We start from the raw sequence: 26,794 nt of genomic DNA on the forward strand, positions 1-26,794 counted from the left end.
CCTTTCACCCTACAGTGCAAATGAGTACTAGAAAAGGAAACTGAAGAAGCTAACTAATTTGATTATCTATCACTTCACATGGGACGTATTTAATGACAGATGAGATGACTTTAGGTGCTTTGCTTAATATTGAGTGAACAGTGATACACCCACACATGAATGACGTACTACAAGTAAACTAAAGTTATTAAGAGAGGTACGGAGTGTCCACCGTAATAACCAGATATATGCTGTGAATGCAAACGCAATACAAAGTACTGCTACTATTCATGGTAGTATTGGACACATTTACAATTTCTTTTCCTTGCCTTCCCTGCACTGGGACGGACGTGCGGGTGCGGTGGTACATGCTCTTCAAGGTAACACTTACTTCACCTGGCGACCATCTACTCTCTCTAGATACACATGTGCTATGTAAGAGTCAGAGAATACCATGCTCCAGGCATCCATTCAGTCAAAGTATACGCACACATACAGTTTCTGTTTCACCCACCCAGGCTGCTGTCCTTCCACCCATCCTTGCTTCATCATTGACCCAGCCATGCACCATACCATATTCTTTCCTTCCCAGCCACCTCTGGGTCCAAGCAAACACATATCGTTCTTCTTTGCCAGCCATCATACAAGTTCGCGTCCCACTTACTTACACCCTTCTTTCGCTTTTCGTTCATCCCATCCATCACGTTCGTCTAAGAACTTATTGGGTTTCTTCTCACCAAAAACTTCACAGCTAAGTCGAAGTACATTTCGAGGAGGCTACTACCTGGTTGATTTGTAATTGTAATACACCCGTGCAGAAAGCACACTATGCAGTCTTCAATCTCAATAAGTAAGGAATATATAGCTTACCTGTTTCCGCCACCACCGTTTGATCCCCCACAGGAACGGCCACCAGCTATTCTAACGCCGCCTCCTCCCCAGAGGCCTCCGAGTCCAAGTCCAACACAGCCACCTCCGCGCTGGCCCCGTCACCAGATGTTACACCTACAAAGTACATTTAAGAATGTTAGAATACACCACTCACTACTATATAATATTTGGTCTAGGAGAAATGTTAAAAAAACAGAATACAATGTAATAATTTGTGACTGTCTACTCCATAGTAAAAATGTCCCATTTTCCAGGGAAGGCTGTTGTCTTGCTGCACTTTTATGCACAACTGATGAATGCTTGCTTTTGATTTTTAACACGCACCACTTTTTCTCCTAACAGACAGAAGCTTGACTCCTGAGTCCTAAGAACACGACCAGGATCAAGTTCAAACTAGGTGAGAGTTCGGCTCGACCACAAGAAATGTGTCCAATTAATCGTCAGCACTAACCACTTTTCCGTTTACAGTTAAATAGTTTTATGACAAAGTAGATTTTAATAAATGTGTTTACTTTTAATAAAGCTTTTACACTTAAATAGACTCTGTGGTTTTTGTTCCTCTAGACTAGAGTGGATGAGCTAAAGGTTTTGGAATTTTTGCAAGCATGAGTGCCTCTGACACTTCTTGACTGTGCTGTGACTCCGTACTACTCTCTTGTCCTGCGTACGATAATCTAGAGATCATTGGGGATCTATAATCGGTGACTTCGGGAGCTGAATGACTCTGCCACACTATCTAGTCAGTAAGGAGACAGTGCATAGAGGTATTGCTGAATATAATGGGAGTCCAATGGAATTGCCAAATGTCCAATCTTAGTTAGCTACACAGACAGACTAATAAGAATAGTCTAGTAATACCACAGGGAGTCATATTCGAGGCAGGATAAGAATTTATATCCAGTCTACAAGAAGATCAAAGACGATTTAGAAAAAATCGAATGAGGAACGCTAGGAAAAAATAGGTACTGTTTATTAAAATGTAAACTTACTGGGGCCAGCAAAGGAGCCCTCGCCTGCCCGATCCTGGCCTGCATCCTCAGCACCCTCCTCCTGTGTCCTCTTGCCCTTGGGGGGAGCTGATGTACAACATGAAAGAAAGAAAAACCAGAAAACATGGATGAGATTTTTCAACCAAATCAAACATTTGAAAAGAACAATAACAACATATTTTGGAAAAATAGCAAATAGATAGACAACTATTCCACGGGATCTATCTCATGTGGTATACTACGTTATTCGTATTGCCTGATTTGCGGAACGTTGACTTAGAAAGTTCCTATGTAACTCAAAAAACAGACTACTAAAGAGGTTTGCCTAGGCCTGGCACTGCAGGCAGCAGTGCGCAACACGTGACAGACAAAGTCCATCCTCCTTGCAGATCAGTGAATACTCAAACTATCAATCCACCCGCCACCACCGCCACTATTTCTTCTGATAGCCATGTGACTGTCTAAAGGAAGGACTGGACTTCAGTCTGTTGGGGCTGATTTATAAGTCCCTTGCGGAAGTTGCGGCTGATTTTCCTCCATTGTTGCGTGCCTTTTCTGACGCAGCGGCAGAACAAAAGACTCGCCATGGTGTTGGTGCGGCGTATATATAAAAAAAAAAAACACATATGGGCATATGGGCGATGCATCACGTTGTAAAGCCCTGCGCCATCAGGGGGCGTTCCGGCGCAAGGGAGGGCGTACCTGCGCAGGAACGAATCCTAAAAGTGGCTGAGGGAAATCTACAAGATGTCAATCAGTCACTTTTAGGACAATGATGCATGACTCAAACCCTGCGCGCTTGAAGCCGACGTACGGCTTGATGCATCATTGGGGAGATAGGGTACCCCAGAGCATTGCTGGAGCTGCGCCATCGTTGGCACGCAACTCCAGCAATGCGCTGCCTTTACGGCACAGATGCGTAAGGCTTCTGTGACGTTTTGGGCCAATGGGTGGTGGTGGCATGGCACACAATTACTGCCGCATCCCTGCTACTTTGCAGGGATGCGCCGGTAATTGAAAATATGACCCTTACTGTCTAGCATTACGCAGTTCTTTTCTTTACAGTACACTCATACATAATTTCTCAGGCCAATGAAATGCTTCTGAACACAACATACAAAACAAAGAAGCATAGTAGCAAGCAAGGCTACTGAGAAGGAGAGCAGTGCACCTGAAAATGAAATGCATAGAAGATTTTGAAATATAATTTACCTCAATGTAATCGGCAGCATTATTGCTCTTGGTAAAGAACAAAGATTTGCAAATAACAGAGCAGGATAAAACAGAGTAGTAAATGTACTACTACTACTACTCACCAAGCCCGGGGACCTCTACGCCGAGCGCGTCCAGCAAGTCCCGCTCCCGGTCCATGACATCGGTCCAGCGGTGGGTGGCCTGGTTATATGTGCGCCGGACCCCAGAGATCTTGTACATGGCCCGGCACACCTTCTCCCACCGCTGGCGGCGCTCCCGGATGCCATAGCCGGTCGCGATCTTGCCGCCTCCCAGGATCGTCTTGGGGAGGCGGCGCTGGACGTGGAAGATCAGTGCCGCCACTTCCTCCGCGCTGAAGATCTCCCTCGGGACCACTTGCTCCCCCCTTAAACGCCCGCACGGGAGCCGGGCACGGGGTGCGGGACCCTTCCCCTTCTCAGGGTGCTTCCCGGCTCCCTTTACCATGGTCTGGGCAGAAATAAACTTAAATGATAAAGAAGAAATAGAATAGTGAAGAAGAAAAGAAAAGAGTTTAAAAAAGTAGTTTAAAAGTAACTAAAAGCTGCAGAAAACACAAAAATATAGAGCTAGAAAAATAGAGGGTTAGATAATAAGTAAAATTAGATCAAAAAAACTTCAAACAAGCAAAGGATGGCAGAGATTGAGAGAGGATAGAGAAAGCATGCCCAGAACCATAGCAATGAATGAGAAACAAGATGGCCGCGCCCGTTCACGACCGCGTGGGTAAGTTCGCGCGAGATTTTCCTTGCGAGTACGCGCGAAATTGTACTAGCGAGCAGCACACTTTGCGAGATTACACATAGCGGGCGGAAACGGAATTACGTCACGCCAACAAGATGGCCGCGCCCGTGTACGACCGATAGGGTAACTTGGCAAACGTATAGCTAGAAGCGCCTCGCGAACACGCGCAAGATCACGCGAACATACACGTCGCAACAAAAACAATTTTGTATTCGCACGTATTCGCGGCTTCCGAAATCGATCTCGCACGGATTCGCGCCCCAAAAAACGCGCGAAATTGCAGAAAAAACGATTTTAGCTAAACTGAAAGCAATGAGCAGGTGCAAAAGTTCAAACTTAACATTAGTAACATTCAAGGTAGTGCTTCCTGATGGGCCCCTCCAGAGTTTGCAACTATTCTATGACCCTGCTATGACCCAAACAGCAGGCTCATAGAATAGCACCATAAAGGTCCTGTGAAAAAAAAATTTCACTGCAACAAAAAGCAAATTACAGATAAGGAAGGAAGCAGGTGCCAGCCAGACTGGAACTTTCAAAATTACTGACACATTAATGAAACACAAATTAATTGATGGCAGTTGAAGAAGGGCAGGTGTGCTTGCTTTTTTCAACCACCATAATCTACAGTGATAAATAAACCTAATAGGTGCCAGTGAGGATGTACTAGAGGGTGGCATGGGTGTCCCAGAGGGTGGCAGTGGTGAAACAGAGGGTGCTGTGAACCTGTGATGATAAACCAGACGTAGAAACAACATAGTCGCGGCCGTTGCAAGCCGAAAAGTAAGTTCGCAATTGCGAACTTGTCCCAAAATCGGCGCGAACACGCGCCAACACAAAAAACGGAAAAATCCGCAAATCCGCTAGAGTTCGCGGATCTTCGCGGATTGCGAATCCGTAAATACGCAAGTTCGCGGATTGCCAATCCGCAAAATCCGCCCATGCTTAATTGCAACCCTCTGGCCGGCCTGGCTATCAGCACAGTATCATCTGCATATAGTAATGCCGGAATCTTTTTGTGACCCACTCTCGGAATGTCCAATCACGATGAAATTAAGGCATCCCCCAAGTTATTTATATAGAGTGTGAACAGCAAGGGTGCAAGAATGCACCCTTGCCTGACCCCTCGCTTTAAGGGCCAGGAATCCATCAGATTCCCATTCTCGCTATAACGGACAGCTGCACTTGTGCCACTATGGATGGCCGCTAAAAAAGATATCAAAGCAGGGTCCAGACCCATGTCAAATAGGGAAGTCCACAATTTCTGATGATTTACAAGGTCGAAAGCAGTGGACAAATCCATAAAAGCTAGATGAATGTCCCCCTGCTTAGCGACCGTGTACTTCCCTATTACAAGGTGTAGGTTTAGGCATTGGTTTGAGAACGGTCTATAGCCAAGTAGAAGTACAAGATCTATTAAACAGTATGTGAAACAACCACAATTCAATATTATAGTAGTAGCGTCCAATAGTATGTAGACTCACCACCCAAAGGGATGGATGGATTGTTTGATTTATTTATTCAAAAATTGATATAAATATTTTATCATTTTATGTATACATTTCTGATATGACTGATTTACAATTCATGAACATCTAAATTTTAAAAAAATGCCTTCCAATTCGTATCCCCCCTTTTTGGTCTTAACCCCGCAATGTTCCATGACAGGCTTGCCAACTTATTGTCGGCCACCATGGGGCTTGAGACCTTAAAATTGTGAGTCTCTACTGACGATACGTAATTTCCTGCTAAAACCGGGACCCCGTTTTCCCCTGTGGGGATCGTGGTTAAATCTCCGTAACCTGTGGCCTCTCTATTAACTGTATGACTTGGGGCTGACTTATTTCTCAGAATACCCCCTTCACTAGTCAGAAAAGTTAAAGCTCTATCGCTAATTTCTATATCTGTCGGGTTAGATCTTGAAGTGATGCTGACAATAGGCTCCCGTGTACTTATTTCTCAGGGGTTACATTCCATATAAATTTGGTGCTCTTGCTTGGGGAGGGTGCAATATTGCTCTGTTCCCTCCCCCCCTTTTTGAGACTTAATACAAGTTACTGGCGTAGGCAGTCAATCGACCATTTCCAGCGGGCTAAACCTATTGTGTAGTGGTAGGTAGTTCTTTAAGTATTGAGGCCCCTGTCTAAAACCCCCCATCCTAGCCTGTCCTCGTCCATGACCCACATGTGACCAACCTCCCCCAATGTCCGAGTGAGAGGGTGGTTGAAAAAAGTACGATAGTGATCTAGCTTCTATCGATGTCCCTAGATTAGGGTTGAAGTTGTTCTACTCCCATGAGCAAATGTACTCCACCGTGCGGGGATCATTAAAATTAACCAAAACACAGTCTCCCGCGATTGTTTTCGGTATGTACCCCACCCAGGGAACCCTTCGCACCATCAAGATGTTACTTCGCATATAGGTAGGTAGCGATCTGTTAACATTGAACCAATGCACTACTTTATTTTTCAGGCAATTAAATGGTTTGGGGCTATGGTTTTTCAATTCAGGCACTCCCGTTAGCATTATAACATACGGGCTCGATTGTGGAGGCAATAATGCTGGTTTCGGCCGCCTTGAGGTTTCTTCAAAGGCATCCCTCACCACCGCTTTAGGCTGTGATAAAAGTGGCATAGCTACTTTGCCCATAAAACTAGCGGTATCTAGCGAGGGTATGGTATCTTTTACTACATTGGGGAGGGTTGCGCTGGGTTGTGCCGCTACCTGCGTATCAATCTGTGTAGACTGCCCAACGGGAGCCACAATTATTTGTGGGGTACCAGTTGAGGTTTTTTAGACTCCCCCCCCTTACAACTCTTTACCTCTAGCTCCAACCTTGTTAACTGTTTTTCTATACCAATAAGCCTCTCCTCCAAGGGAGCAAGTAAGGATTTGAATAGGGACGCAAAATGATTTAGGGATAAGTCCTCAACCAATCCTTCTGAGCCTGATCCACCCTGGGTATTGTTGATATGATTAGCTATGCTAACTCCTTGTATGTTGTCCCCCAGTAATATCAGCAAGCATGCCCCCCTCCAAGCTAGGTAGTTGATTAGTAGAAACGACTACTTGCTTTGAGGCGGCAGGTATAACAGTTTGATCCGTACCCTTAGTGGTTTTAGATTTTTTGCTGTTTACAGCAACAGGCGCTGGCGCCTTCCTTTTTGGTAATGCCTCTTCCTTTTTTCCTCTTAGCTGCCTAATATTTTCTGCGATTTGGGGACTGGCCACTGCAGCCTCTAGTACCACTTTCTCCGCTTCTAAATCTATTGGCGGCTCCACTGTTGTATGTAAAGTAGGAGCAGGCAGGGAGCAAAACGAACCCTGCGAGCTCGGAGGACTGTGCATGAGGACCTCTAAGTCCATGGTATTTGCCCTTTTGGTTACTTCCGGCGTAAGGGCATTTGCCAGGTGACCCATAGAGGACCTTTTTGCAAACGCAAGATCCTGTGACACCCTCCTTTCTATCAAAATATTCCCCTGGTCTATAACAGAGTTTGTTCGTGTAATAAATTATCTAGGGTGCCTAATAACAATGGGCCGTCGACAGTCTTATTTCTTTTCTCCCGGGCAGGCATAATTACAGATGTAAATATGACCTTGGCACACTTACTGCAATGTCAGTAGCCCTACAGAGAGCAATATGCAGAAGGTCAGGAGTTAGAGGGAGGGCCAGTCCAGTCTCTTCCGGCCTCTAACGGGCTACAACGGGCCCGCCCTTGGCCCGGGCTTAGCCCGCGCCTAGCCCGCGCGCGGTCCCGCGATGCGGGGGCTCTCCTTGTATTTGAGCACCTCCAGGCGCGAGATTGCGGGTGGCAGCTTCTGGTTCAGGCACAAGGGACGCTGGGATTCGTAGTCCCCCTCCGCACAGCGGCCGTGATTGAATGGCGGCGGCGGGAGGGAGACGAGCAGTGGCTGTCCCCGAGTTCGGGGGAAGTATGCAGGTAACGGTGGTCTCCTTGACAAAGTATCGGCCCCAAGAACAACTGGCTCCCAAATTAGACTCGCCCGCTCCGCCGGGGCTCTGCTTGTATTTGAGCGCCTCCAGGCACGAGATTGCGGGTGGCAGCTTCCGGTTCAGGCACAAGGGACGCTGGGATTCGTAGTCCCCCTCCGCACAACGGCCGCGATTGAATGGTGGCGGTGGGAGGGAGACGAGCAGCGGCTGTGCCCGAGTTCGGGGGAAGTATGCAGGTAAGGGTGGTCTCCTTGACAAAGTATCGGCCCCAAGAACAACTGGCTCCCAAATTAGACTCGCCCGCTCCGCCGGGGCTCTGCTTGTATTTGAGCGCCTCCAGGCACGAGATTGCGGGTGGCAGCTTCTGGTTTAGGAACAAGGGACGCTGGGATTCGTAGTCCCCCTCCGCACAGCGGCGTCGATTGAATGGCGGCGGCGGGAGGGAGACGAGCAGAGGCTGTGCCCGAGTTCGGGGGAAGTATGCAGTTAAGGGTGGTCTCCTTGACAAAGTATCGGCCCCGAGAACAACTGGTTTCCAAATTAGACTCGACCGCTCCGCCGGGGCTCTGCTTGTATTTGAGCGCCTCCAGGCGCGAGATTGCGGGTGGCAGCTTCCGGTTCAGGCACAAGGGACGCTGGGATTCGTAGTCCCCCTCCGCACAGCGGGCGCGATTGAATGGTGGTGGCGGGAGGGAGACGAGCAGCAGCTGTGCCCGAGTTCGGGGGAAGTATGCAGGAAAGGGTGGTCTCCTTGACAAAGTATCGGCCCCAAGAACAACTGTCTCCCAAATTAGACTCGCCCGCTCCGCCGGGACTCTGCTTGTATTTAAGCGCCTCCAGGCGCGAGATTGCGGGTGGCAGCTTCCGGTTCAGGCACAAGGGACGCTGGGATTCGTAGTCCCCCTCCGCACAGCGGCCGCGATTGAATGGCGGCGGCGGGAGGGAGATGAGCAGCGGCTGTGCCTGAGTTCGGGGGAAGTATGTAGGTAAGGGTGGTCTCCTTGACAAAGTATCGGCCCCAAGAACAACTGGCTCCCAAATTAGACTCGCCCGCTCCGCCGGGGCTCTGCTTGTATTTGAGCGCCTCCAGGCGCGAGATTGCGGGTGGCAGCTTCCGGTTCAGGCACAAGGGATGCTGGGATTCGTAGTCCCCCTCCGCACAGCGGCCACGATTGAATGGCGGCGGCGGGAGGGAGACGAGCAGCGGCTGTGCCCGAGTTCGGGGGAAGTATGCAGGTAAGGGTGGTCTCCTTGACAAAGTATCGGCCCAAAGAACAACTGGCTCCCAAATTAGACTCGCCCGCTCCGCTGGGGCTCTGCTTGTATTTGAGCGCCTCCAGGCGCGAGATTGTGGGTGGCAGCTTCCGGTTCAGGCACAAGGGACGCTGGGATTCGTAGTCCCCCTCCGCACAGCGGCCGCGATTGAATGGCGGCGGCGGGAGGGAGATGAGTAGCGGCTGTGCCCGAGTTCGGGAGAAGTATGCAGTTAAGGGTGGTCTCCTTGACAAAGTATCGGCCCAAGAACAACTGGCTCCCAAATTAGACTCGCTCGCTCCGCCGGGGCTCTGCTTGTATTTGAGCGCCTCCAGGCGCGAGATTGCGGGTGGCAGCTTCCGGTTCAGGCACAAGGGACGCTGGGATTCGTAGTCCCCCTCCGCACAGCGGCCGCGCTTGAATGGCGGCGGCGGGAGGGAGACGAGCAGCGGCTGTGCCCGAGTTCGGGGGAAGTATGCAGGTAAGGGTGGTCTCCTTGACAAAGTATTGGCCCCAAGAACAACTGGCTCCCAAATTAGACTCGCCCGCTCCGCCGGGGCTCTGCTTGTATTTGAGCGCCTCCAGGCGCGAGATTGCGGGTGGCAGCTTCCGGTTCAGGCACAAGGGACACTGGGATTCGTAGTCCCCCTCTGCACAGCGGCCGCGATTGAATGGCGGCGGGGGGAGGGAGACGAGCAGCGGCTGTGCCCGAGTTTGGGGGAAGTATGCAGGTAAGGGTGGTCTCCTTGACAACGTATCGGCCCCAAGAACAACTGGCTCCCAAATAAGACTAATGCCCACCCATCTCCGAGCAGATGAGCTCATAGGCTGGTTGTGGGTTGCCAAGTTCCTGAGCACTTTTGACCGCATTTCAGGATATTGGCCGATTGTCCTAACTGAGGCGGCAAAAGAGAGGTGAGCCTCCTCTACCCAGAGATCCTCTTCCAGCTTAGGGTAATGCCCTTTAGATTCAAGAAGGGCCCTTCTACCTTCCAAAGGTTGGAAAACAAAGTCCTAGCTGGATTGGACGCCTACTTAGCCAGGCTGGATGCTGCTTACTTAGATGGCATAGCTCTCTACAGTAGCCTTTGGGAGGATAAGAGATTTATTATGGGATATGACACCTTTGTTGTCCCCTTAACTGAGCTGACTTCTAAGAAGCAGCCTAGGAAGGTGATCTGGAAAGAGGCCTGCCTGAAAGCCTTTGACACCCTTAAACAGGCCCTGTGGGTCATGTTATCACAGTTAAATGAGGAGGGCCTAGACTGACTTATAGCCTTCATAAGTAAGAGGTTACATCCCGGGGAACGGAGGTGAAGTGCTATTAAAAGAGAAGCTTTAGATGTGGTCAAACCACTGAAGAAGCTGAGAACACACCTGTTTGGCACTCACTTCCATTTTCAGACAGACCACAAGCCCTTCAGATGGCTTATGTAAATGAAGGGGTGAGAATCCCAAACTGTTGTGGTGGTCCATTTCCCTACAGGAATGGAGTATATGTTGAACATCGTCCTGGGTCAGACCACTACCGTGATGATGGTTGGTTCATGTTCCTCCACCTTAATGTTGAGAACTCCATGGAGGTTGGTAATTATCCCCACCTTCAGCTGGCGAGGACACATTTTAGACCTTTCAGCCTAAGGTAGCCTTTCCCAAACGTTTGCCTTCAACCCTCCTATTTGTCTGGATTTGCTTTGTTGGCCTTAGGAGTAAGACTGTGTACTTTACCCCTGCTAACCAGTGCTAAAGTGCTTGTGCTCACTCCCTAAAACATGGGAAAACTGGTCTGCCATTGAAGCCTGTGTGCCAGTTTAAACTGCTACTTTTACTTGGCAAAATAACCTCTTTGCCAGGCCTAAAACTCCTTTTTATTTTTTAAAACATAGATGTTATCCCTAAAGTACGCCCTAACAGCCCTTAGATGCGAAAGGAACAACTGATGGACAAAATGATGAACAATGCAAACATTCACCCCCAGTCACAAAGATCTGGGTTTAAATCCATCATTCTTTTGCTCACCACGCCACCCCAGTTTAGACCCAGCCATACGCAAATCAGTCTTTACCCTGTTCTTTATGGAAACAGTCCAGCCCGAACTGCCAAGCCAGGTCCTCCCTGGACTGGAAACAAGGATCCAGGGACCGGTTTTGGGGCATCACTCCTTATCAGCCAGACTAGCTTAAATTCAGCGGTGCAGTGAGCACGGGACCCACATCTGGGCATACCCTTCCAACTTAGGGAAACAAATGCAAAAGGAACAGCCCATAAGGCAGGTAGCATTGTAATTAAATAGTTGGGCATATACTTTTAAGTTTTACATGCCCTAGTAGGGAAAAAAATCACAAATTCATTTTTCACAACTGTGGGGCCTACCTCTCCCCTAAGATAACATTTAGATACCCTTTTACATTTAATAAGTGCTAACTTTTGATTGTGAGCCAGAAGGAAAGTCATGTGAATGTCCGAGAAGTACACAGGTGCACGATAGTCCAAATACAAAGCTTGGTACTTAGATCATTTTTGACCAAAAATTGCCCGAAAACTGAGTGGAGACCTATTTGCTTGTTAATTCACCCACGGTGAATTACCCGTCGGCCAGACTTTGCTGCAGCTCCCCAATGTTCTTCTCTGCAGCAGCAAATCATGTTTAGCAACTCCTCGAAGAAGGGAAATCCAGCTTCATGCGGCTCCGTTGGCCTCAGCCTGAAGCTTCAGTTCCTGGACACGTTCGACTTCCTAAAATAAGAATAAGTCCGAATGTAGGAATCTTCATTACGATTTCATCCAGCAGCTCCCCGATGACACCTCCTCCTCCTCGGACACCATCAGCTGCTTACCTCTGTTGAACTTAAACAGCTCAGACATTTTTCTGTAAAATTTATTCTAAAACCGAAGGGAATCCAAGACCAGGCCTAATCCACTTTGTGTATCCAAACCACACTCCATTGTGGTTGGCCATAACTTTCAACTTTGCCCCAATCTTGTGAGAGTAGATATCCGTGGTTCGCCCTTTGATGTACAAGCTCTATTTTTCACTTTAAACTTAAATCATAACTCTGGTTCTACTGCTTTTAGTTGTGTTGTTTTGGTGTCAAATACTCCATTTAAATGTACTCTACTTTTCTAAATTGATGTGGATTTCACTTTGATACTGTTTAAGTGCTGCATAAGTACTTTACACATTGCCTCCAAGTTAAACCTGACTACTTTTGTGCCAAGCTACCAAAGGGTTAAGCACAGGTTAATGTTGAGGCTTTTGTGGTTCTGTCTGAAAGGGATTGTGGCTGTTGCTTGAGAAGGGCTCACACCCTTCTCAACCAACAACCACATTTCTAACTGGGTGTGCCTTTGGAAAGGTCTGTCAGAGGGTTGATGCATTGTTTGGAGAGCGTTCTGCTTCTATTGGCAGCTTCATTGAGGCTTTTAGTTTAGTGTATTCCTTGTTTTTGACTATTGTGATGAGTTGTCAGCATTCTGCTTAGAGACACTTCAGTAGTGTAAAGCCATCAGGGTTTTGTTTTTTTCCATTTTGTTTTCATGTCTGTGGTTGGAATGTTTGTTGTTCATGATGGCTTTGAAATAGCAGGGTGCTGGAGGGTTTAGCTTGCCCTTGTATAATTTAGTTGGAGAATGGGTGCTCCTATGGTTTTCCACAAATGTGTTGAAGCTGTTTAGAGAAGTGTGGCATTAGATCTGCAGGAAGAAGGCAAGAGATGAGTTTGAGCTTTAGGTTGTTGATGGAGAAATCGTTGAAGATTTTGAAGGCTTGTTGTTCTCTTTTAGGCTGATCTTAGTGTGTTGGTAGGAAATTTAACAGAGTAATGGGTATGGTGAGGTGGTTTGTCTAATCCAAGAGGTTTGCTTTGGATGATTGAGGATGTTGAGAAGTCAAGATCGAGTTTTTGACCTATTTAGTGCAATGGATGGGTGACATCTTGAACCACTGTGAGTGTGTCAATGAGGTTGTTGAGAGTGTCTCCTTTTTTCATGTTTAAGTTGTCTGGGAGTTGGAGATGTTTGCATTTGGTGGTGTAGGCATTTCACAATGGAGGAGTTGGTACAAAATTAATATATGAAGCCATTGCTGTGTCTGGAGGTCTCTAGATAATGTGGAAAGTGGTGGATTGAGTTGCAGAGAGAAAGGGAAGTGGTATGAAAGGAGCTTCATGGGGGTGGGCCAAGTTTATTTGCTTTCCCAGGGTAGAAGACCAGCTGTATGTATGAACTACACAGAGGCCTCTTCCATACCTATGCTTGCACTGTGCACACTGTAGCCTGTAGGTTTGGGATGGAAGAACATGTTTGCTTGAAGGATTAGACCCTCATGCAATAACTGCATAGAGGGTTCCCATAGAAGATGACTACAAATTTCCACAGGAGCCTAGCCATTGTGATTCAAGGAATACTAATGAAATTGTAGGCTTTTAGAATTTTTAGTTGGCCGATGGTTCAAAAGAAAGACCCTTGGAGCCTGAGGAATGAGAGACAGATCCCAGTAACAAGCCAGAGAGTTGACCTAGGTCTAGCTAAAATTAAGTCATTAATCCAGCAGCAAGCCAACTAGAATAATGGGTTCAATACCCCCTCAGGGTTCCCTGACAACCCATATAACTGCCAGCTGGGCCCTCAGCTGAGAAGCTGCAAAGCCGAGCTTAAAGCCATTCCTGAGTAAATACAAGATCGGAAAGGAATCGATGGCCAGAACAGCACACCAAGAAGAAGAAAAAAACACAACTTCCAAGGATAGGCCCATATGCAATAAACCTAGGAATTCAGCAACCAGGCAATTGCTGAGCATAACTTATTGGAGGCCTTTTCTGAGGTATCAGAGGTAAAAATAGAGTCCAACTTAGAAAAACCTATAGAAGCTGGAAGCAGAAATCATGACCTGCAAGGTCAGAGTAGAGCCATCAGAATGACACAAAACCCTCCCTGTTGAACTTCTGCAAGATTATGGGAGCGGGGTGAAAGTGTAAGGCAAACATCAGACCTCCTGAAACAGAAGTCAGAGTGTGTGCTTGCAAATGTTTTTGCAACAGTCGATGGAGGCACAGACAGAGTGGCAGTGGAGTTCAACCCAAGAGTAAAGGGACCCACTGAACATCTTGGATTTATATGCTTCTTTGGTTCTCTTGTCTTTTTATGCAAGTCTTGGACACTTGATAGTCCATGTGGACCAGGAAAGCTTTTCCATTAAACTGTGATGGTTAAAAAGTGGATCACTATCTAAATAGCTTTTACCTTTCTGTTGGACCTGGGGTTACCAGTCCACCTAGGGTAGGCTGGCACAAGTGGTAAGGACTATTCTCTCAGAGACATTTGTGTTGTGATTGCGTCACACTTTTCACAGCAACCCAGCGCCCATCCACTAAAAATGACACCACACCAGATTAGAAAAATATGGAATGCTTTACAAAAATTTCTCAAGTTATCTTATTATGTAAGTCAAGAATTGTTTAAATACATTAAGCACATCCACATTTGATTACCTGCATCAATAAGCATACGACATTATATTTAGTATCAGCACTGGGTTTTCTAGGGGAGAATGAATTCAGTAATTCACTTAATGCTTTATATTTCAGGCAATACTTTTTGTGATTCAAATCAACCCTAGCAGGAAAAATATTCTACTTCACTTTAAAGAAGCAAGTTTGCACATTACCACCGTCTGGAGACCATTTATGAATCTCTTTTCTAGTAACATTAGATTATACCAAGACACAGCAGTAGTCAGTATAATTCACTCCTGGTAAAATAAGAACAGGCATCAATTTTCATCTTAAACATGCAATAGAACTGGTCATATGAATTGTTCTAGATTTTGGTTTAACTTTAGAGGAAAGCCAGCAATAGTTCTAGGACTGGTAAGTCTCAATATAGTGGTCCTGTTACTCGAGCTCCCTTGGCTACACAACAGTGTTTACTCAGATTCCAGAGATCAGACCGCCCACTAGGCCCTAAATCGTTCTCTCTGGGGTTATGTCCCGCACCAGCCCCCAGACCCCTGCTTACTTGTGGCCTTAGGGCTATTCGTTTTCGTTTCAGTCGACTCAGGCAGCTGGAATTAACTGAGCCACACCTACAGCTTTAAGGTGTAGCGTCTACTCCCTCGCAGACACGGCTGTCTCACACTCTGGGCCTGTGCGGGGAAAGTACGCTCTTGTGATGATGCAGCCGCCTTTGTTCTGGCCCGACCGAACGTCAAGGCCAACACTTTGCCTCCTTGAGAGCCGCGCTCCACTGGGCCTACGCGGTGAATCAGCGGCCGCACTGCCGCGCCGCCGCCTCCTCAGCGCAGCCGTCAGGTTCCTCTTCAGACCTGCGCGTTGTCAGAGACGCTTCACCGCTGCTCCGCCCCCTCTGCGCCGCCGAGTCCCCCACCGCGACTGCGCTGCAGTCAGACGCCTCAGTGACAGGCCACAACGCCGGCGCGCCTCCAATCCCGATGCCGTGAGACGGGCAATTCCCCCACTTCAGCGGATCCTCCCACCACCTGCCCCCGAAAGGAGGGAAGAGGGGGCGACCTCGGTGCAGCGCTTCCGCTCACAGGTGAGAGGGGACAGGCCAGGGCAGGAGTGAGTTCGTGAAGGAACTAGGGGGGAGAAAAGGGTGTCGGACTCTCACCGTCTCCCCCAGAGGTTGCCAAAGTTCTCAGTCAGCTCTTCCTCCCGATGGGGTAATTTAACTGATCGGTCCGCTTGACGTGAGCCTCAGCAGTCTCTTGTGTCCACCCAGTGAAAGGGTCAGTCCCTTTTATACTACGAGGACTCTCAGTCAGAGTTTAAAAGGAGAAAAGTTCGGGTAAGGCCAGATCTATGGTTAGAAGGGGGGATGACAGAAATAAGCGAGCAACCCTCTAGAGAAGTCAACCCTCTCAATGTTCTAACCCCCCCTGACACCACAGCCTGCACTCCCACCAACTCCTTGCTGAACAAAATGGCCGCAAAGGTTCTGGCCTTATATTCCCTAGGTCCAGTTCACCAGAATGGGCCAGAAGGTTCTAGATTCCTCCCAGTGTAATCCTATGGCTCAGGTCCCTGAGGTAAAAATGTGGCAGTTACCAGCCACCATTTTGTGTCTCTGTATACACTACTTCTGAAAAGTGCGACAAGGCCTCAAAAAGTTATGGAATAAGATAGCACCTAACCCCAAGAACAACACCAAAAAGTCAAGTGGACATAAAAATGAAAGGAGTTGGAAGGCAAAAAGGGGACAAAAATAAATAAATAAATAGGAGGGACCACCCAAAGGGCTGACAGGTCTAACACGCGTTTCCCCCAGCTGAAAGTGGGGAGAGCTACCCAATCCCTTGGGAGTTCTCATCACTAAGGTGGAAATACCTGGAGAGACTGTCTGCATTGGCATGGTCCACTCCAGGCCGATGTTCCTCCCTGTAGGGAGATGGACCATCTCAACAGCTTGGGATTCTCCCCCTTCATTTGCATCAGCCAACGAAGGGGGCGGTGGTCAGTCTGAACCAGGAAGTGCAAGCCAAACAGGTATGGTCGCAACTTCTTCAGAGCCCATACCACCGCAAAGGCTTCCCGCTCAATTGCACTCCACTTCTGTTCCCGGGGAAGCAGTCTCCTAGACAAGAAGACAACAGGTTGATCCAGACCCTCTCCATTGAGTTGCGATAACACTGCCCCAATGCCATGCTCTGATGCGTCCGTTTGGACAATGAATTCCTTGGAAAAATCATGGGCCCTTAGGACTGGAGCTGCACACATTGCCTGTTTCAAAGTGTCAAAGGCTTTCTGACAAGCCTCTGTCCAGACTACCCGTCGGGGTTGCTTCTTGGAAGTAAGTTCAGTTAACCACTTGGATGCTAAGGTGTTTTATGGCTTTGAATGTAATTTCCATTGAAGTCAATGGAAACTCCATGACGAGCTGGGCTCGTCATGAGCGTCGAAGGGGTTAAAGGTGCCACAATTGTGCCATACCCTTTTACAAAGCGACGGTAGTAACCTGTGAGGCCCAGGAAAGCTCGGACCTCGGTTTGAGTCTTGGGGGGCTCCCAGGCCATGATAGCCTCAATCTTCGCCTGGAGGGGCTGCACCGTTCCCCTGCCCACCAAGTGGCCTACGTACACCACAGACCCCTGCCGATTTGGCATTTACTGGCTTTGATTGTCAAGCCAGCCTGTTTCAGGGCCTGGAGAACAGATTGCAGATGACTCAAATGGTCCGCCCAGCTGCTGCTAAAGACGGCAATGTCATCCAGATAAGCAGCGGAGAAGGCCTCCATCCCGGAGAGGACCTGGTTCACCAGCCGCTGAAAGGTAGCAGGAGCGCTCTTGAGCCCAAAGGGCATTACACAGAACTGGTAGTGGCCCTCAGGCGTGGAGAAGGCTGACCTTTCCTTTGCTCCATCTGTAAGGGAGATCTGCCAGTACCCGGAAGTGAGGTCAAAGGTACTCAGGTATTGGGCAGCTCCCAGCCGGTCAATAAGTTCATCCGCCCTAGGGATCGGATGAGCATCAGTTTTGGTCACTGAATTCAGTCCCCGGTAATCCACACAGAACCTTAGTTCTGGAGTGGTGCCCGGTGGGGCAGCTTTTGGTACCAGAACCACCGGACTGGACCAGGGGCTACTCGAAGGTTCAATTACTCCTAGCTCCAGCATTTTACTGACTTCACTGTGGAGGCTGGCCTTCACCTTATCTGACAGCCCGTAGGTCTTAGACTTCACTGGTGGGCTGTCTCCTGTGTGCACATCATGGGTACACAGGTGGGTCCTTCCCGGGATAAGGGAGAACAGTGAGGAGTACTGCTCCAGGATCTGGCGGCAGTCCTCCCGCTGTTCAGGAGTTAGGGATGGGGAGAGATTCACTCCCTCCACCGACCCATCCTTTTCCTGAGATGAAAATAGATCAGGGAGAGGCTCACTCTCCTCTTCCTCTGCTCCATTGGTCACCATCATTAAAATGACCTCGGGAATCTCATGGTGGGGTTTGAGGCGATTAGCATGGAGCACCCGCAGGGGCTGCCTGGGGGTCTTAAGATCCACTAAGTAGGTGGACTTGCCCTTCTTCTCAATCACCTCAAAGGGGCCTGTCCAGCGATCCTGTAGGGCGCTCAACTCTCCAGGTTCCATCACCCACACTTTCTGGCCAGGCTCCAACTCCACAGGGTGAGCATTGTGGTCATACCACTCCTTCATCACTGGTTGGCTGGCTTCCAAGTTGTCGGAAGCTTGCTTCCACAAATTAGCCATTTGGCTCCGGAAGGCCAGCATGTAGCTCACCACATCCTGGGGAAGCTTCCTGGGAGTCTTTTCCCATCTGTCTTTCACCAGGCTGAGAGGTCCGCGCACAGGGTGCCCATACAGGAGTTCGAAGGGGCTGAAGCCCACTCCCTTCTGTGGCACTTCCCTGTAGGAAAACAACAAACAGGGTAGGAGGATGTCCCATTTCCTCCGCAGGCTCTCAGGCAGACTTCGGATCATGCCTTTCAAGGTTTTGTTGAACCTTTCCACTAAACCATTGGTCTGTGGGTGGTAAGGAGTGGTGAACCGGTAGGTAACCCCACACTCCTTCCACATAGCCCGCATATAAGCTGACATGAAGTTGGTCCCCCTGTCGGACACAACTTCCTTGGGGAAACCCACTCGGGTAAAGATCCCCATCAGGGCCCTAGCCACTGCAGGTGTAGTAATGATCCTCAGAGGAATTGCCTCTGGGTATTGTGTGGCGTGATCCACCAGAACCAGGATGAACCTGTGACCAGCTGAAGTTGGTGGATCCAATGGCCCCACAATGTCGATGCCCACCCTTTCAAAGGGGGTGTTAACGACAGGAAGTGGTTCCAGGGGAGCTTTCAGCTTCACCCCTGTTTTTCCACTGGCTTGGCAAGACACACATGTCCGGCAGTAAGTGTCGAACGCCACCTTCATCTGAGGCCAATAAAAGTGGGGGACAAGCCGGGCAAAGTTCTTGTCCTGACCCAAGTGTCCTGCCAAGAGTATCTCATGAGCCAGTTCTAAAAGAAAGGCTCGGTAACGTTGAGGGACAACCAAGGCCCGTGACGAACCGTGGTCTGGTGCCTTGGGTTCACTGTAGAGGAGACCATCCTCCCAGTAAATATGGTAGTTTCCCGTAATGTTACCCGCTGCCTGGGCTGCGGCCTGTCGCCTCAGTCTCTCAAGGGTAGGGCACTCCATCTGGCCCTTACAAAACTCCTCCCTGGTAGGCCCTCCTTCCACATACCACTCGGCAGGAATAGGTAGGTTCTCCAGGGAGACCACCTCCCCCTCCGCGGACTCCTGGTCCACCACCGCAGGTGGCCTATCCATCTCACGGGGCGTGGATGCCGGGGCAGGCTTCTCCTGCCCCGAATCTTTCCCTTTCTGGCAGCTGGCTGTGCCTTTGTTCCAGGCTCCAGCCCAAGCGAACTCCCCCTCCGGGTAGTCGCAGACCTTGTGCTGACACAGGCCCAGTCAGGTGTTCCCAGCATCTCAGAATGAGTCCGGTATTCCACCTCTTTCCAAGCATTGGGCTCCATATCATTTCCCAACAGACAATCAACTGGCACGGCAAGGCTTACGGCAACTCGAAGTGAACCTTCAACCCCTTCCCACTCAAAGGGAATCTCGGCCACGGGGTAGTGGCCCAATCTGCCGTCAGCCATCGCGGCGGGGTGGAGTACCTGTGGAATCACCTGCTCTGGAGACACCAGTTGACTCATTACCATAGTCATACTGGCTCCTGTGTCTCTCAGAGCCTCCCCTCTTTGGCCATTGATGGTGACCCACTGCCCATACTTAGTAGTATTTGAGGGCACCTGGATCTTAGGAACCATCTCCCAATCTCCCAGGGACACTAAGGAGACACCCGCCCACTCCCCCCCTTATCTAAGGGCAACTCCTCCCCGAGCACTACACTAGCTACTCCCGGGGCTTTTCCTCCAGTGGGAGGGGGTGGTCTCTTTGGGCACTTGACATCACCTTTATAGTGCCCAACCCCACCACACTCATAGCAGCGGACAACCCTTGGCTGCTTACTATGGTCAGGATGAGGGTTTCTTGGCGGGTTAGCCTTGGGAATGAATCCTGTTCCCTTTCCCTGGAAACTGTTTTGGGGGCCTCTTGAGAACTCCCTCTTTTTATCCTCCCCCTCTTTCTTCTGGGGAGCGCCCTGTCCGGTTTTTTTGGGAATCCCCTCCAGTCCCCTTTGAGGACACCCGGGTACTAGCCCAGATGCCCGCCTCCTCAGCAAGCTTCCGGGGGCTGGTCAGCTTGCTGTCCACCAGGTGTTGTCGCAGCTCGGGAAAACATTTCTCGAGTAGGTGCTCCTTGAGGATAAGATCATACATCCCCTTGTAGTCCCTCACTTCGCTGCCTTGCACCCAACCCTCTAGGGCCTTCTTTGCATAGTCCAGGAAATCCGCCCAATTCTGTGTGCCCAGTTTGTGGCTGCTCCTAAATTTCTGTCGGTATTGTTCTGAAGTCAGCCCAAACTTTTTTATCAGCGCCACTTTCATGGTGGGGTAGTGGGTTTGCTAACCCTGCTCTAGGGCCAAAAGTGTATCCCTTCCTGCAGGAGGCATGTATTTATACAAGCCACCCCCCCAGTGTTTTTCCAATATCCCATGGGCTCTTAAGCAGACCTCATAGGCAGCCAGCCACTTTGCAATGTCATCCCCTGCGCTGTGGCTGGCGACTATGTCCTTTGGCAAATAGGGTCTGGGTTCCCTGGTTGTGTCTTTGGATTCGCTGCCACCAGTAGGAGTACTGGGAGTCCCTATTTGTAGGGCCTTGAGATCTAGCTCCTTGAGACACAATTCATGAGCCAACCTCTTTTCCTCCCTCTCCTTCTCTAACCTGGCTAACTCCCATTTTAACTGCCGTTCTTCTCTCCTGTCAGCTAATTCGGCTTCGGTCAAGCGTCTTTCAGAGACACTGCTGCCCTCCCTTGAAAGTGTCCTAGGACCTGTTAGTAGGTTCCCCTCTCCAGGTTGGTACAGTCCATCCACTTCGATGACAGTGTCCCGGTCCCCCTCTTCCTCCTCCCCATCTGGGTGAACTGCCACCCACGCTCTCAAGCTGGTTTGGAGTTCCCCCTTTTTAGCACCACGCTTGAAAAACATCCCCTTACTTTGGCAAAATTCCCTGAGTTGGGCCACAGTGTAGGTCTTCAACTCATCCAATTCAAATTCCATCTTGCCAACAGGGTCTCTATCAATCACTTGGAAGAAGACAAGAAAGGCGATAATTAAAAGCTACCTCCACCCACCACCAGGAGTACATTTGGAAAAGCAAAAATTATTAATTAGGGAGTCCGCTAGGAGAAAACTCCAGGTGTAGGCATGTGGTGCACACCGCGTTACTGCTAAGTGGACGCAAGCACAAGCTCTGATCCCACCGCTGAACACCAATATCTTGGACCTGGGGTTACCAGTCCACCTAGGGTAGCCTGGCACAAGTGGTAAGGACTATTCTCAGAGACATTTGTGTTGTGATTGGGTCACACTTTTCACAGCAACCCAGCACCCATCCACTAAAAATGACACCACACCAGATTAGAAAAATATGGAATGCTTTATAAAAATTTCTCAAGTTATCTTATTATGTCAGTCAAGAATTGTTTAAATACATTAAGCACATCCACATTTGATTACCTGCATCAACTGTGTGCCCAGTTTGTGGCTGCTCCTAAATTCCTGTCGGTATTTTTCTGAAGTCAGCCCAAACTTTTTTATCAGCGATACTTTCATGGTGGGGTAGTGGGTCTGCTAACCCTGCTCTAGGGCCAAAAGTGTATCCCTTCCTGCAGGAGGCATGTATTTATACAAGCCACCCCCCCAGTGTTTTTCCAATATCCCATGGGCTCTTAAGCAGACCTCATAGGCAGCCAGCCACTTTGCGATGTCATCCCCTGCGCTGTAGCTGGCGACTATGTCCTTTGGCAAATAGGGTCTGGGTTCCCTGGTTGTGTCTTTGGATTCGCTGCTACCAGTAGGAGTACTGGGAGTCACTATTTGTAGGGCCTTGAGATCTAGCTCCTTGAGACACAATTCATGAGCCAACCTCTTTTCCTCCCTCTCCTTTTCTAACCTGGCTAACTCCCATTTTAACTGCCGTTCTTCTCTCCTGTCAGCTAATTGGGCTTCGGTCAAGCTTCTTTCAGAGACACTGCTGCCCTCCCTTGAAAGTGTCCTAGGACCTGTTAGTAGGTTCCCCTCTCCAGGTTGGTACAGTCCATCCACTTCGATGACAGTGTCCTGGTCCCCCTCTTCCTCCTCCCCATCTGGGTGAACTGCCACCCACGCTCTCAAGCTGGTTTGGAGTTCCCCCTTTTTAGCACCACGCTTGAAAAACATCCCCTTACTTTCGCAAAATTCCCTGAGTTGGGCCACAGTGTAGGTCTTCAACTCTTCCAATTCAAATTCCATCTTGCCAACAGGGTCTCTATCAATCACTTGGAAGAAGACAAGAAGGCGATAATTAAAAGCTACCTCCACCCACCACCAGGAGTACATTTGGAAAAGCAAAAATTATTAATTAGGGAGTCCGCTAGGAGAAAACTCCAGGTGTAGGCATGTGGTGCACACCGCGTTACTGCTAAGTGGACGCCAGCACAAGCTCTGATCCCACCGCTGAACACCAATATCTTGGACCTGGGGTTACCAGTCCACCTAGGGTAGCCTGGCACAAGTGGTAAGGACTATTCTCAGAGACATTTGTGTTGTGATTGGGTCACACTTTTCACAGCAACCCAGCACCCATCCACTAAAAATGACACCACACCAGATTAGAAAAATATGGAATGCTTTATAAAAATTTCTCAAGTTATCTCATTATGTCAGTCAAGAATTGTTTAAATACATTAAGCACGTCCACATTTGATTACCTGCATCAACTGTGTGCCCAGTTTGTGGCTGCTCCTAAATTCCTGTCGGTATTTTTCTGAAGTCAGCCCAAACTTTTTTATCAGCGACACTTTCATGGTGGGGTAGTGGGTCTGCTAACCCTGCTCTAGGGCCAAAAGTGTATCCCTTCCTGCAGGAGGCATGTATTTATACAAGCCACCCCCCCAGTGTTTTTCCAATATCCCATGGGCTCTTAAGCAGACCTCATAGGCAGCCAGCCACTTTGCAATGTCATCCCCTGCGCTGTAGCTGGCGACTATGTCCTTTGGCAAATAGGGTCTGGGTTCCCTGGTTGTGTCTTTGGATTCGCTGCCACCAGTAGGAGTACTGGGAGTCCCTATTTGTAGGGCCTTGAGATCTAGCTCCTTGAGACACAATTCATGAGCCAACCTCTTTTCCTCCCTCTCCTTCTCTAACCTGGCTAACTCCCATTTTAACTGCCGTTCTTCTCTCCTGTCAGCTAATTCGGCTTCGGTCAAGCTTCTTTCAGAGACACTGCTGCCCTCCCTTGAAAGTGTCCTAGGACCTGTTAGTAGGTTCCCCTCTCCAGGTTGGTACAGTCCATCCACTTCGATGACAGTGTCCCGGTCCCCCTCTTCCTCCTCCCCATCTGGGTGAACTGCCACCCGTGCTCTCAAGCTGGTTTGGAGTTCCCCCTTTTTAGCACCACGCTTGAAAAACACCCCCTTACTTTGGCAAAATTCCCTGAGTTGGGCCACAGTGTAGGTCTCCAACTCTTCCAATTCAAATTCCATCTTGCCAACAGGGTCTCTATCAATCACTTGGAAGAAGACAAGAAAGGCGATAATTAAAAGCTACCTCCACCCACCACCAGGAGTACATTTGGAAAAGCAAAAATTATTAATTAGGGAGTCCGCTAGGAGAAAACTCCAGGTGTAGGCATGTGGTGCACACCGCGTTACTGCTAAGTGGACGCAAGCACAAGCTCTGATCCCACCGCTGAACACCAATATGTTGGACCTGGGGTTACCAGTCCACCTAGGGTAACCTGGCACAAGTGGTAAGGACTATTCTCAGAGACATTTGTGTTGTGATTGCGTCACACTTTTCACAGCAACCCAGCGCCCATCCACTAAAAATGACACCACACCAGATTAGAAAAATATGGAATGCTTTATAAAAATTTCTCAAGTTATCTTATTATGTCAGTCAAGAATTGTTTAAATACATTAAGCACATCCACATTTGATTACCTGCATCAATAAGCATACGCCATTACATTTAGTACCAGCACTGGGTTTTCTAGGGGAGAATGAATTCAGTAATTCACTTAATGCTTTATATTTCAGGCAATACTTTTTGTGATTCAAATCAACCCTAGCAGGAAAAACATTCTACTTCACTTTAAAGAAGCAAGTTTGCACATTACCACCGTCTGGAGACCATTTATGAATCTCTTTTCTAGTAACAATAGATTATGCCAAGACACAGCAGTAGTCAGTATAATTCACTCCTGGTAAAATAAGAACAGGCATCAATTTTAATCTTAAACATGCAATAGAACTGTTCATATGAATTGTTCTAGCTTTTGGTTTAACTTTAGAGGAAAGCCAGCAATAGTTCTAGGACTGGTAAGTCTCAATATAGTGGTCCTGTCACTCGAGCTCCCTTGGCTACACGACAGTGTTTACTCAGATTCTAGAGATCAGACCGCCCACTAGGCCCTAAATCGTTCTCTCAGGGGTTATGTCCCGCACCAGCCCCCAGACCCCTGCTTACTTGTGGCCTTAGGGCTATTCGTTTTCGTTTCAGTCGACTCAGGCAGCTGGAATTAACTGAGCCACACCCACAGCTTTAAGGTGTAGTGTCTACTCCCTCGCAGACACGGCCGTCTCACACTCTGGGCCTGTGCGGGGAAAGTACGCTCTTGTGATGATGCAGCCGCCTTTGTTCTGGCCCGACCGAATGTCAAGGCCAACACTTTGCCTCCTTGAAAGCCGCGCTCCACTGGGCCTGCGCAGGGAATCAGCGGCCGCACTGCCGCGCCGCCGCCTCCTCAGCGCAGCCATCAGGTTCCTCTTCAGACCTGCGCGTTGTCAGAGACTCTTCACCGCTGCTCCACCCCCTCTGCGCCGCCGAGTCCCCCACCGCGACTGCGCTGCAGTCAGACGCCTCAGTGACAGGCCAAAACGCCGGCGCGCCTCCAATCCCGATGCCGTGAGACGGGCAATTCCCCCACTTCAGCGGATCCTCGCATCACCCGCCCCCGAAAGGAGGGAAGAGGGGGCGACCTCGGTGCAGCGCTTCCGCTCACAGGTGAGAGGGGACAGGCCAGGGCAGGAGTGAGTTCGTGAAGGAACCAGGGGGGAGAAAAGGGTGTCGGACTCTCACCATCTCCCCCAGAGGTTGCCAAAGTTCTCAGTCAGCTCTTCCTCCCGATGGGGTAATTTAACTGATCGGTCCGCTTGACGTGAGCCCCAGCAGTCTCTTGTGTCCACCCAGTGAAAGGGTCAGTACCTTTTTTACTACGAGGACTCTCAGTCAGAGTTTAAAAGGAGAAAAGTTTGGGTAAGGCCAGATCTATGGTTAGAAGGGGGGATGACAGAAATAAGGGAGCCACCCTCTAGAGAAGTCAACCCTCTCAATGTTCTAACCCCCCCTGACGCCACAGCCTGCACTCCCACCAACTCCTTGCTGAACAAAATGGCCGCAAAGGTTCTGGCCTTATATACCCTAGGTCCAGTTCACCAGAATGGGCCAGAAGGTTCTAGATTCCTCCCAGTGTAATCCTATGGCTCAGGTCCCTGAGGTAAAAATGTGGCAGTTACCAGCCACCATTTTGTGTCTCTGTATACACTACTTCTGAAAAGTGCGACAAGGCCTCAAAAAGTTATGGAATAAGATAGCACCTAACCCCAAGAACAACATCAAAAAGTCAAGTGGACATAAAAATGAAAGGAGTTGGAAGGCAAAAAGGGGACAAAAATAAATAAATAAATAGGAGGGACCACCCAAAGGGCTGACAGGTCTAACACTTTCCCTCTAACCGAATTCAGTCATACTAAGTACAGCTACTCACCTGTGAGGGTCTCAAAGCTCTTGGGGGGTGTGGGGAGGGGATTGCAGGTCCGACTGGGCATGGTAGTTCATTCAAAGAGCCCGATCTTAAGATCCTTCCTGAATTGTGTCAGAGATGAGGAGAGCCTGAGTTGGAGAGGCATGATAGTCCACGATTTGGCGGCGAGGTAGGAGAAGGGTCTTGCAGATTCAAGGGACTGTGGCGAGGGCCAGTTGGGCATGTGTCTGGTGGGTACGTGGAGTGAGAGGCGGTGGTTCAGGTATGCTGGTCCAGTGTTGTGGAGGAATTTGTAGGAGTGTGTGAGGAGCTTGAACGTGACTCTTTTATTGACAGGAAGCCAATGGAGTTCTCACAGGTGTTCACAAGACGTGGCTGTAGGGGGTGTTGAGGGCCAGTCTGGCTGCAGGGTTCTGCACGTTCTGAAGTTCTATTGTATATCAGCCTTCTGGAGAGATCACAGACAATTAACTGAGTACATCCAAACCTTTGATGCTGTCATCTATTCTTGTTGTTGTTGTTGTAATACTTTATTCAATATTGTCATATCATAAAAGTACATACATTCTAAAAAGAGCATATTTGATAAAAATGTACGATTCATGTAATAAAAAACAATAAAATATTATTTACAATGATAAGAACAATTTGATGACAATACTAAAGTACAACAGTATTAAAATAAATATAAGTTGATTTACAGTATATATAAAATCTATACTTTGTTAGCATTTAACATCCTAGTGCGGATAAGCCAGGTGCATGATAGATATTTTGCCACTCCGCATACAGTAAGAAGGGATATTGTATCAGTTGTAAGGATACGTAGGGCAACCCGGAA

This window comes from Lissotriton helveticus, chromosome 7 (genome assembly GCF_964261635.1).
Source record: "Lissotriton helveticus chromosome 7, aLisHel1.1, whole genome shotgun sequence".
Taxonomy (NCBI): Eukaryota; Metazoa; Chordata; class Amphibia; order Caudata; family Salamandridae; genus Lissotriton; species Lissotriton helveticus.